The sequence below is a fragment of the Protopterus annectens genome, chromosome 8.part0 (assembly GCF_019279795.1).
Source record: "Protopterus annectens isolate FY-2018-M chromosome 8.part0, PAN1.0, whole genome shotgun sequence".
Taxonomy (NCBI): Eukaryota; Metazoa; Chordata; order Ceratodontiformes; family Protopteridae; genus Protopterus; species Protopterus annectens.
Genome location: NC_056741.1, coordinates 853,017,220 through 853,031,331, shown reverse-complemented (window position 1 = coordinate 853,031,331; position 14,112 = coordinate 853,017,220).

The following is a 14,112-nucleotide window of genomic DNA, read 5'->3' as shown; positions in this document are numbered from 1 at the left end:
TTAAAACTTTGCAGCATGAACTAAAGGGTTGCTTAAAAAGGATGGCAGTGATAATGTGATACGTAGACTGGAAGTGCCTAGGGGCCCCCAACTTGACATTTGCTGGGAGCCCCAAAATGATAACACTGTCCCTAGTTCACCACCATAGATATTCAAACTGTTTTTTTTTTTTTTTTTTTTTTTTTTTTTTTACTATAATCACCTAATATTTCAGCAGAAGTTGCAGTTCAGAAACTTGCAACTGCTGTAAGAGAAGATGGTCTTTCTTTGAAAATTTTCTTACTTGCCTGAAGGACTATATTAGACAGTAGTGAAACCCTTTCTTTGAATGAGCCAGGAATGCACAGTGGTTTCACTGAATACTTGGTAGTTTGCCCAGAATTTCCTGCTGTAATAAAATTACACTGAAGATTTTATAATTATGGTTATTCTTTTGTTACATATTTGTGCTGCATAGGTGAAATATATAGAGTTATAAGTTTCAATAATCTTGGCTACTGCAAGCCATGTATTAACTATACAAGCATGAAAATGTGTGTGTGTGTATGGAGGGGGGGTCTTGCATATGTAGTCCTGTTACTTTATTTCCTTGCAATGCAGGAAGATGTCAATGGATGTCATATATACTACACTTGACCTTAGACAAAGGGACAAGCTTTTTTGAAATGTACATTGAACTACACTTTAGACATGAAAAAAAAGCTACTGTTAATGGCCGTACAGAAAGTTTAGAGAATAAAGAGGAGAACATTGAGCGAATTTTAATCACTATTGCAACACTAACTTATAAATATGTATGTACGCTAATAACATCTTACCTGTTTTTTGCTTCTTTTTCCCTATACTTAAATTTTTGCCACTTTCTCAACTGCTGATTTTTTTCCATCCAAATTTTACATATAAACTAATTATTACTACGGCTTTGAAACTTTTCACCTTCCACATTATTCACATATTATGTTTTCATCTCTAGTTTCAAACTTTCAAAAAACAAACATTTCCCTCCCTTTCCCTTCTCTGTTGTTACTTTAGTATACACACTTCTCTTCTAGCACTTTGATCTCTGACTGTTGCTTCTGTGATTATCAAAATTTATTTAAGCAATTCATGATGTCTTCATTTGGGTATAATTCTGCATGCTATAATTTTGATATGACTTTTTTTTTTAATGTATAGCTTCATAGGTAAGTGGTTGGGCTATTTTAAGCCTAGTCAATTTCTCACATAGGTGAGAATTTAACCCTGTACCTTATGTCTGTGAGGTAAATACCTTATTCATTATGCCATCCCCAACCCCCTAACAAGGCTGTGTATCATTTCTTTATACATGGATTTTTACTTGCCAGTGTATACTTACCTTCCATATGAGGATAACTGACTTCAACCAAGATTCAAACCTACAGCAGTCATCTATGTCTACATACCCTACCTGCCTAGCTACTTGCTCTGTGGTACATTATATTACCCCAGATGGGGCTCAAACCCATAATTCCTGGCTTAGAAGACCAATGACTTATCCATTAGGCTACTAGGGCCTGACAAAGGTGAGAATCAAACACTATACTATTATGCCAGCCCCCCAGTAACAGTTTCTGTATACGTGCTGTTTCTGATTTCATGTTTTTGTGTAATTTTATAACAACTGGCAAAAAAGGCTCCGGCCATACCTGAAAACGGTCCTTGAACCAGTGGTGAACAAATGTAAAAATAAATATGCTAAATAAATATTAAGGCAGTTGTTTTTGGAAACCTGTAATATCCACATTGAATCTATTCATGTTACAACTTCTATGGAGTGTGGATAATAAACTAAAGTGTTAAACCATTAAAGGTGTTCAACTTTCTCGTGACATAACATTTTGTTACTTCAGAAAAATACTAGCCCAGCACATAGAAGACAATGTCATTTGTAAATACTAGTCAGCCTTGTCCTAAACTCATATGCAGTTAATGCATTTTGTGCAGCCTTAACAGCACACGTTAGCAGCTATTTCATCTACCCCCTTTACCACTATTGTCTTTATCGTCTCAAACACATTTCAGTGTAGGGGCAACAATGATATGTAGCTAGCCTACATTCACAGCAGAAACTAGCTAAGCTACACTAACCTCTTCTTCTCCAGTACCTCAAAACAGCCAAATAGTCTTGACAGCAAGTTGTAGCACCTTGCCTTTATTATATCTCAGCTTCCTGTTTGTCTTTATAATGGCTAGTAACCTGAGTTGTATGTAGTGTACTTGTGCTTTCTCTTTTCTTTGTTCTTTTGTCTTTTCAATCATGACCACAATGTATACACACACACACACACACACACACACACACACACACACGTGTATAATGAATAATCACTAGTGAGCTGGATCAAATACAAAAGACTGAACAAACTCACTGATGATTAAAGTCATCACAAAAAAAATAATCGTAATTGTAAACCAATAGGCTACATTTGCAATTAAGAAAAGTAAAATAAAATAAATAAATATACTAACTACAGGGTTGCGCAGACTTGAAAAAAGGGCAAAACCCTTGAATTATGTAACAGGCAATATAATGAACTTCGATCATTACGTAATTTGACAAATTGTACCAGAGATAGAAAACACTGCCATTTCACCATGTGATAAAATGTGCAGTGATAACTCATATATGTAGCATACACACACACACAAACACAGAGACACACATTCACCTAAACCTGTTGTTGACTGTAGTATACTTTTCAACATTAGTTTTCGCGAAAATATTTTAAAACAGTTATGCCTTAGACAGAAAGTAATTGGTTTTAGTTTTATTTTACTTTGACTACTTTTTGCTGATCTGTGCTCTGCTTTTAGTCCACTCAGTTGTAGTTTCATTTAGTTTGTATCTATAAAATAGCATTGCCCTTACCTAGTGTTATTAGCCTTAAGAGTGCTACACTGTTTTTATTGCAAAATAGATCTCACTTCAGAACTTCTTTCAAGTCACAGTGAGTGTGTAACCCTAGGAAATATCTGTAAGTTTTGCATTATAGGTGATAACTATGTTTATCTGCAGATATTACATGTATGTTGTTTAAACTGTGTGAATATCTGTTCAGTACTTCACCTTGTCTATATAGAATCAGCTGTCAGTATTTTACCACGTAATTATTCATGCAACAGAACATCATTTTGAGTAGCAATAAGTACAATTGCCACAAGTACTGTTAAGCAATTGTGAAGTGATTAACAGTGTGTTAATTTTTAAAATGCAACAGCTAATTTGTAGTAATTTTTTAACAAAATTTACAACCTAGTATATTTAAGCACCCATGAAGCCACATTGGGTCTATGTCATTTCATTGAAAACTCATTTCATTGAAGCTTAACTCATTGACACATATTCACTGAAAGCTCACTTCACTGAAAACCCAATTCACTGAAAGCTCTATTCACTGAAAACCCATTTCACTGAAACTCATTTCGTTGAAAGGTATATATGGCCTATTCCCCACTGTTGTGCGATCCTGGAGTTAGTATATAAAGTAAGTGGGGGCACAGCCCCCCACATAAATTGGTTATATGTTGTCTTCTGGAAGAATTTATTCATTACACTTGCAATATATCCATCTATATGCTTTAAAATATTTACAATATGTGGGGGGCTATGCCCCCACACCCCCCAATGTGGGAGGCTGTGCCCCCACACCCCCTCTTACTTTATATACTAACTCCAGGATCGCACAACAGTGGGGAAAAGGCCATATATACCTTTCAACGAAATGAGTTTCAGTGAAATGGGTTTTCAGTGAAGTGAGCTTTCAGTGAATTGGGTTTTCACTGAAGTGAGCGTTCAGTGAATATGTCTCAATGAATTAAGCTTCAATTAAATGATATAGACCCAGCCACATTTCCTAATGAAAAAGTCCAGCAAATGCAAGTACAGCTCCTTCTGTACTGCAGAAAAAATAGTGCTGTCACATGGTGAAATCCCTAAAACAACCACTGAGAAATTTGGGGGAGGTTATACACAATTAAGAACATTACCTCTCATCATCTCAGCACCAGAATCAGGGACAAAGCCAAACACTTATGGAGACAAAGGACCAAAACCGGGGCCATTTTTTTAAATATTAGCACCACTGATACAGAAATTAACAAAATAGGAATATATGAATTAACAATATTTTCTGAAGTAAAGTATGTGACTGTAATGAATGTCATTATTTGTTGATAATAAACCATTTGTAACTGTAATGAAGGTCATTATTTGTTGATAATAAGCCATTTGTAATAGTAATGAATGTCATCATTTGTGGATTATAATCTACCACTTTTTTCTCAAATTATTACTAATTTTAAGAGGTCAGAACAAAATTATGAGTCAAAATCAGGGATGTTCCTGAACATCAGGGACAACTGGGAGACATGATTAAGAGTCTGGAAAAAAAAAATTAGAAAGCATCCTAGAAGCTGCTGATGTTATAAAAACAGGATTTAATTTAAAGGAGAACCACGGCCACAGAGTGAAAAAACATGTTTATTTCATCAAGTCTTGATGTTTCCTACATTTTAACACTATTTTCAATGCATTGACAGGAGCTTAGGGGCTATTTTATTTATTTTATTATTTATTTAAATTTGTTGACCGGGAGTGTCCGACTGGACGTGGGTCCATTTTCAGCAGAGGCCCGGGGAGAAAAGCTCCACAGTAAAATAAACAGACAGTAGTTACATTGGATTACATAGCAATTAACAATTTAACATAGAAATTACTTACAACATATTTACAGATGAAGAACATAGTACATCAGTAGACAACTAGAATCTTTATCTGTGAAGTGCATAACAGGCATTAACAAATGTAACAATGAGAAGTTCCTGCTGTATAATAAGTGCTAGGCTTATGAGCATCTGAGCTTGCTATAATCAAGGTAGTTAGTGGAGTGGAAAGAAAGGTAGTAGTTGGATGGGGTGGATGATATTAGAGTGGGAGTTGCAAGGGCATAGCCAGCATGTTTTTAGGTACGCTTTTAATAAAGTTTTGAAGTTGGTGCATCATGGTACAGAGGTAATTGTGGGTGGGAGTGAGTTCCATAATTTGGCTATGACGCAAGAGAATAGTGCTTCACCAGCAGAGTTATTGGCTTTAGTGATCTGCAAGTGACTTTTGTTGCTGGATCTTAGTGGTCTGGTGGTGCAATAGGGTTGGAGTAGATTTTGGAGGGAAGGGACATTTAGTGGATGGTTTACTAGTTTGTGGGCGAGTGAGAGTTGATACCACTGAAGGAGGTGAGGGAGTTCAAGCCAGCCCAGTTTAGCAAGTGAGAGACAGTGGTGACTACGGTAGGATGCCCCTGTGGCGAATTTGGCGATTTTGTTGTAGCAGGTCTCTAGCTTGTTTAGATCACATTGCCTTAGGTTGGTATATACTGGAGAGGCATAAAGTAGGGTGGAGATAAGGTGGTAATTTGCTATTGAAATCGTTGCTGCTTTGGTGAGAAATTGTTTATTTCTGTATAATGCTCCTAGTTTTTTGTGGACTTTTTTTATGGTCATGGATATGTGAATGTCAAATTTTAGTTTATTGTCTATTTCTACTCCTAGCAATTTGGTGTGTTCAGTTGGGTATATAGTGGTGTTGTCTTTTGCTGTGATGTTAAAGTGAGAGTTGTTTTGAGTATGTTTGGTGGGTTGGAAGATGAGTAGTTTAGTTTTGTTTGGGTTGAGTATTAATTGGGCATCGGATAACCATGTTTCAACAGAGGAAAAGGCTTCCTGTGTGACTTTTTGCAGTTTGGGTAGGGACTGGGCTGAGCAGATGATGGTCGAGTCATCTGCGTATTGGATGAGTGTGCCATGTTTGTGGCAGAGGCTAGATTATTGGTGTAAACAGAGAAGAGTAGGGGTCCAAGGATGGATCCTTGGGGAACCCCTATGGAGCCAGGTAGTTGGGGAGATATGTCATTCTGCCATACAACGGATTGTTGGCGGTCAGACAGGTAACTCTGAAACCAGTTGGTGACTGATTGTGAGAAGGATAGGTTATTGAGGACAGATATAAGTTGTTTGTGTGGGACCATGTCAAATGCTTTAGATAGGTCTAGGAAAGTAGCAGAGGAGAGATAGCCATTGTTTTATGCTGAAGGATAGTGTTAGTAAAGGAGAGTAAGGCAGTGGTGGTGCTATGGTTTGGTCGGAAACCATGCTGAGTACTGGAAAGGAGGTTGTTAGTAAGGAGGTAGTCTGAGACCTGAGAGTGTATGCATCTCTCTAGTATTTTGGAGAGTGGAGAGAGAATAGTTATGGGGCGGTAATTGGTTAGTTCTGCAGAGGGTCCGCCTTTGTGGAGGGGAATTATATGTGAGACTTTCCACAATGTGGGAACGTAACTTTCTGACAGAGATTGGTTAATCAAGATGGATACTGGGTAGGCCAGAGCATCAGCTGCGATTTGTAGGTATTCACTTGGGAGGTTGTCTGCTGCTAATTTGGTGGGTTTAAGTTTAGTTAAGAGTTTTTTTATGTTGGAGGTAGGTACAAGAGAAAAAGAAAAGGCAGTGGGGAGACTACTAATTGAAGGTGTGGGTTGGAGGGGAGGGGGGTTGTGTTGTTTAGCTAGTGATAGTATGGTTTGGGTGAAGTGTGTGTTGAATGAGGTAGCAATATTTTCTGAGGAGTGAGGGATGTTAGGAGGAGGGGTACTGACTTTACCTGGGTGGAGGATGGAGTTTATGGAGGACCAGAATTGTTTGGGGCTGTGTTGTGAGGAGACTAGGGCAGACTGGTAGTATTGGAATTTGTCCCGTTTTATTAGCTTTTTGACTCTATTGCGTAGTTCTAGGAATTTCTGTCTAGCTGAGGGGGTTTTGGTTTTGTGCCAGTGCTCCCAGGCTTTATCCCTGTTTTTCATTTCTGACTTAGTGGTTTTCTGTAGCCATGGGGAGGGTTGTGCTTTGGTTCTGGAAAATCTTATGGTGGCATGGTAATTAAGGATGTTCAGGAAGGTAGTATTAAAAAATTCAACTGCGTCATCTAGACTGAGGTACTTTAGAGCATGCCAGTTACATTCTTTGAGGGATGAGATGAATGTGAATGGGTTAAAGTTTATTTTTTTACGTATTTGACGATAGATGACAGGTTTAGCTTGGTACAGATATTTTTTGAGTAGGAATGTTGGGGAGTGATCACTGAGGCTATCTGATAAGCAGCCTGTTATATATGACTGGGGTTCTTACTGACTAGTATCCAATCCAGGGTAGTGTGCTTGCTGGAGTTTTATTTATCCTTGTTGGTGACTGGACTAGTTGGGTGAAGCCATGAAGGTGTACATGATGGGTTGGATTGTTGCCAGAACAGGATTGCCAGTCAATATTGAAATCACCTAAGATGATAGTTTCTTGGGGAGATGGTGGGTAGACCAGCTGAGGAGGTTTTCTAGTGGAGGGATGTTTTGGCCAGGTGGGAAGTAGCATCCAATTATGTTGATGGTTTTGTTTTGGTTAATTTTGAGGTTGGTATATATTATTTCTTCATTGCCTATTTGTGGAGCTGATGATTTTAAGATCTGGATGTTTAGATGCTGTTTAAATATTATAGCTACACCACCTCCTTTTTGTTTAGCCGGTCTACTCTTAGTATGCCGTAACCTGTAGGGAGTATTTGCTCACTGGTAATGTGAGGTTTTAGCCAGGTTTCTGTCAGGATGACTATATCTGGGGAGTACAAGTCTATGGTGACATGGAGTTCATGGACTTTGTTGGATATACTTCTAATATTTAGGCTTAGTAGAAGGAAGTCACTTGGCTTTCTATTGGCTGTAATATGGGAGAAGTTGTGGTTTCTAGTCTGATTATGAGGATTGTGGTTGGAGATGGTAGGGCCAGGGTTGGGGTGGATGTCTCCACTTAGGGCTAGTTTTGATATGCATGAGATTATTAGTTTTCTCAGTTTTTGAATGTGTTTGTTTATAAGGGAAACTTTATGATTGTGCTCTGTGGGTAATAGGTGTGGTGGGAGGGTTACTATGTTAAGTTATAGGGATGCTTTACGTTTGAGTAATATAGTTGGTAGAATATGTGGGGGGTGCATAGGGATGGTTCTTGAGCTGGTGGGATGGGAGCTGAGTATGGGTGAGACATGAGTGGTGGTGTGAGTAGTAGTACAGTGGTAGTGGTTGAGTGGGGGAATGATGGAGCTTTGGTAGGATGTAAGATATGCAAGGAGAGTGCATGCAGTGAGCAAAGGAAAGGTATGCTTGTACATGTTAGTTGAGGAGGTGTGATAGTAGTGGGAATATAGAGGAGGTAGTGTTGGGTTAGCGCTGTGGTTGGCTATTGGAAGGATGGGAGGGGTTTGAGTGCAATAAAGTTGGGACCACTGGGGGCGGGAGGGAAAAGGGGGCAGGGTGGGGAGCGGGTAGAGACCCTGTTAGGTTCTTGTATGAGGGGCTGGAAACAATCACAAAGCAAAGGCAAGTATGTGTTAAGGAACAATCACAATTGACCAAGGACTGCTCTGAAACTGTAAGTCATTTCTTACTTTCTCAGGTGGAAAAACAGGATAACCTTGTATCAGTAGGCTACTGTGGTCATAGTTTAAATTAACAAACACACAGTATTGATCAGTTATGGATACTATTTGCTAACAGAAGGGAATAAGAGAAAGTGGAAGATGTGTGTGTGTGTGTGTGTGTGTGTGTGTGTGTGTGTGTGGTGGGGGGGGGGCTGCTTACAGCCAAAGCAGAGTGCTCTCCAGGGGAAAATGAAGATTGGCTCAAACAGGTAGACACATACTCAAAGTTAACTGTAGCTGTTTGCAGACAGTTCAGACCCGGACTGCGCTTTTCTTATAAGAATGTTAAAGGTGGTATCACAGTTGAATACTTAAGAGTGGTGTAAATCCAGACACTGCAATATGGGATACCAAGAGGTACAGTAAAATATCAAGATGCTGGGCCCTATGGGAGCAGACTCTGGGATTACATTTAAAAATATAAAAAAAGTATATAGAGTCCAAAAATGGTGTTAAAATGTAGGAAACATTGAGATATGATGAAACAAACATGTTTTTTCAGTCTGTGGGTGCAGTTCTCCTTTAAGAAAAGCAGGCATGCTGACTTTAAGGACGTGTTTGATGCAAAAAGTAGTTTGTAAAGGTCTACAAGTGGTATAGAAAGCAAAAATTATTTTTGAAGAGCTGTACCCAGTACTGCTGACATGCTGGCAGTCTGCAAACAGACTCAGACAAGTTTTGAATTAAGTGAAGAATGTTTTTTATAAGCAGTACTAGGTGAGGCTTACCTATTCGTAATATGCTTAAAGACAGAGGTTCTGCAATCTGTAAAAATAACATTCTACTTGGTAGGATTAATGCAAAGATTGTAAATACTGAGTGTTATGAAGTTCTTATAATCAGAAATATGATGTAAATGTTTTGCAAATAGTTTCTAGTTGTTAAAAGTATTTAAAATGAGTTGTACTGTTTATTTAAAATAAAAATTAAAAAAACAGCTCTGCTGCACTGAGAAAATGTGACTAATCTAGAAAAAGTATAGAACTGCATATTTCTGACAAAGGAAAGTCAGTTGTACCCGGTTACAAAGGCTAAAAAGTTAGGTTTGAGGTCTTCTTATGAAAAGATATAACTGGAGACAACTGGAGGAAACCTCTAGTTACTGAAAATGAAGGTCTCCAGGATGATTTAAAAATTAAATGTAAGAAGCCTTCTTTTCCTGTGGCAGAATAACATTACAGTCTATATGATTTCTCAGATCTTCACTGAATGTTAATAAATTCTTTGTTTTTTGGGTTAAAACGTCTCTACTCTAGCTTCTATATCAAAGCTTGCTCAGGTGAGTAAAGAAGCTATATGCAAACACCTAACAAAACATTGTTTTATTACCTTACAGTTGACAGACATTCACTAAAAGATCTAAGTCACATCCACCTCCTTTAGTCAAATGATAGCTTTAACTTCACATAATAAGACTTTTATTTATTCATTTGACAGTTGTTTACTGGGGAAGTATAACTGGGGTCCAGGGATTCCATTTTCAGCAGAGGCCCAGGGAGAAAAGCTCCAAGATAAACATTTAGTGCAGAATTCATGGCAATGAATATAAAACAAAGCAAAATGTATGTATTCCAAAAATTAGAAGTATAAAAGACTAGGAAGGAAACTACAAAGGAAGAAAAAGGAAGGACAGGCAGCACAAGGAGAAGTTTAGGAGAGAAATAGAGAGCATGAAGAAGGGAAATACGGGATGTGTAAAAGAGGGAAAGGTAAGGGTATAAGGCGCAGTATCTGACATATGTATGTATAGATGAAAAAAATGTAGGCGTGAGAGAATGTAGTGTAGTGTAGTATAGTGTAAAGTAGTGAGGAGGAAAGGTAGTTAAGGTGAGGAGATAGTTTAGTAATAACGATATAGTATGAAGTGGGGTTACTGCAGGAACATATCCATGCTTTGCCTAGGAATACTTTTAATGCATTTTTAAATGTGAGAAAGTTGCCATTTGCTCTAATATTTGTGGGAAGATCATTCCTGGCTTTGGCAATAGAATAGTAGTAGAATAGGTTTGATAAAAGAGTTAATTGATGCCCAAAAGTTTTGGGGGTTATAACAGTTATTAGATTGCTGATTGGTATAGAATTTCATCTTGCAGAGATAAATAGGTTTTTAACTTTATTTCAGAGTTGTTTGTAAGACAGTAGTATTTCAGTGTTTTTTGATTTTTGCCATTCGTTCCATGCTTTGTTTCTTAGGGACATTAGTTGCTTAGTAGCATGTGAAAACCACTGGGCATGGTTGATTTTAATTTTTTTGGTCTGAATGGGAGCTAAGCTAGTCAGTTACAGCATTATCAAGAAGAGGGTTTTTTATGGTGGACCAATTAGTAGATTTTAGAATGTTTAGAAAGGAATGAATATTAAAATTTGTTAGAGAATGGGCTTACTGTACATCAGTACCCTGACTGGAGAACGAGCGTTCTCCAGCAGGGTATTAATGTACAAGTAATGCCCCATGAAAAATGAGTCTGCTGCTTCTTGACAGCATATCAAGCTGCTGTGTAGCTCAGACTGAGAAAAACGGAAAGGCAGCCATTATTCTACCCTTGCTAAGCGGCACTTTTTCTGTTTAGCGAGTGTAAAGTGTGTGTGCGTGTGTGTGTGTGTGTGTGTGTGTGTGTGTGTGTGTGTGTGTGAGAGTGAAAGAGAGACTAAGAGAGAGTGAGAGTGATCTTGTTTATGAGAGAGAGAGAATGAACTGTCTGTAAATTGTTGTGTTTTACTTACGTTTCCTTTTTTTAAGTACTGTATTATTTTATATATATATTTCTGATGTAAAATGTTTCCTCAAACACCATTAACATACACTACAGAAAGTTTGAAACATTAGGTGGAGGAACTATTTTACAACAAAAAATATACAAAAAAAAAAACTAAGTAAAGCACAACACTTTTACAGACAGCCCATTCTCTAAGTGCAATAATGCCTTCCAGGGTGTGTGTTAATGTGCAATTAATGCCCTTCCGGGGTGCCTCATAACACCCCTGGGTGGGCGTTAATTGCACATTAACACACACCCTGTCGTGCATTATTTCTTGGGTTATAGACTGTCTTGTATAAGTGTTTATTAGGAGTATGTTTTGATGTTCTGGTGGTAAAGGAGGGCAAGTGGTCACTAAGAGTGTTGGGAAGAATACCTGTTTGTGTATTCTTACTTGGATCAGATACTAAAATCCAGCAAACGTGGTTCCTTTTATGCTAATTTTATCATATCTTGTGTGGGGTGATAGGAGATGTGAGAAATTGAAAAAGTTTATAGAGGTAGTGGGAGGACTAGATTTGAAAGCTAGCCAATTTATATTAACATTAAGAATGATTGCTTCATAAGAGATATTTGTACTGATCCAGGATAGGACGTTTTCAAGAATGGGGATGGTATGACCCAGGGGAATATAAATGACAACTATACATATGTTCCATTTCACAGAATTGAGAGGCTGCTTCTGTTCATTGACTTTGGTAAAACTGCTATACCTTTTACAGGTGTACTGTGGATTTTGTTATTGCTGCATCAGATAATAGTCTGTAATCTGTGCATTCGACTAATCCTTACAAATATTTGACTAATCTGTACAAGTAGCCATCCCAAACTGCATGAATTACCAGAAGATCACTATTTTACCTTTGGCCTGCACTGTGGTTGAAAAGGGGTTATTCTAGATCAACTCACCTACCTGGTTAATGGATAAAATAACATCAGACTATTAGTATCACATATGGCACCTTTGCTCCACGTGAAATTAAACTAGCCATTTCACCTCATGTTGCACTGGAATGGTACACATCACAAAGATACTGTGTACTCCTAAATCCCTGTCTGTTATACTATAGTACTCTTTCTTCTTCTTCTTTCGGCTTTTCCCAGTAAGGGGTTGCCACAATGGATCATCTGTCCGCTCATGACTGGCAGTGGAGTTTTATGGTGTCGAGTTGCCAGCCCGGCACCCAACCTTCCACAGAAGGCACACACATGCACGCACTCACACCTAGAGCCAATTTGGACTGTCCAGTCCACCTACTTTGGGATGTGGGAGGAAACCGGAGCACCCGGAGAAAACCCACGCGACCACAGGGAGGACTTGCAGACTCCGCACAGAAGGCACCCCAGCCGAGGATCGAACCGGAGAGCCTCTTGCTTTGAGGTGGCAACGCTAACCGCTGCACCACCGCAGCCACCCATAATACTGAATGGAGTAAATCCTGCAGTACTAGCTGAATGATTTTGATTTGGGCCAAGTTATGTGAGTGCATGTACACTCACTGGGTTGCTTTGCAATACACCAAACAACTTTAATATGCATCTAAATTACCTCAGGTTCAGGCAGATAAGACCTTGTTTAAACATGTTAGAAAGATCACCTCAGGGCTGCATATTGGGTAGCATCGGTGATATAAAACAGTAGTGCAATATACTTGAAGTTTTGCAGTTCTGAGATGATCTTTCTAGCATGTTTAAACAAGGTCTTATCTGCCTGAGCCTGAGGTAATTTAGATGCATATTAAAGTTCTTTGGTGTGTTGCAAAGCAACCCAGTGAGTGTAAGTACCAGTCCAAACTCCCATACAAAAGGCCATATGTTGATCAGGAACTAAAATAAATTACTTAACATTGCAGTAGCCTTCTCCAATGAACTGTGGGGAGGGGGCAATTGATGGTGATGGAATCATAGCTGGACAAACCTAGGAAAACTTTCAGAAGTCCTTTGCTAAAAGCATACATCAAATGACCTCGAGAACCTCATACAGCCTTACCTGTTAGACTTGTGCAGTACGCTGTAATTCCTTCTGTGGCCCAGTAATGCATAAGTTTCTTATATTGACCTGTTCATTTGCAAATTCAGGTGGAAAATGATTTTGGTATTGCAGACCAGTCAAAATCAGAAATAACTGGACTATATTTCAGAAATGCAAGATATATATTTGTAAATGTTTGAATAGCCAGGTATAACAAACAAACAAACAAAATAAATACTTTCATGTGTATTCATTGAAGATTGATCAATTTAACTGACTTGTATATTCTGACAATATAAGATACATAGGTGGAAGCTTTGGGATTCAAACCCTGGACTGTCAAAAAAGAATATATGTAATACACACACACACACACACACACACATACATATGCATGCACACACATTTATATCTGTTCCTCCCTCTCTCTCTCTATATATATATATATATATATATATATATATACACACACACACACACACACACACACACACACACACACACACACACACACACACACACACATATAAATACTCGCACAGGCAACAAACACACACTGACACATGCACATACATAAAACATGAGTTTGCATGCATGTCATATGCAATTGCATTATTTTAGCCCTAAACTGCAGCAAAAAAGTAGCTAAATGCCATTTAGGTTCAATAGAAATGTAAGCATTTTTTATACAACAAATAAATATTTGTATTATTTCAGGATGCATGCTGTAATGCTTAACTTATTTACATTAAAATTAATCTTCTTGGATCAAAGTAGCACATTCTCTGCTAGAGTAATATGGAAAACCTCACTTGTAAATAAAACATAGACCTTGTGTACACAATG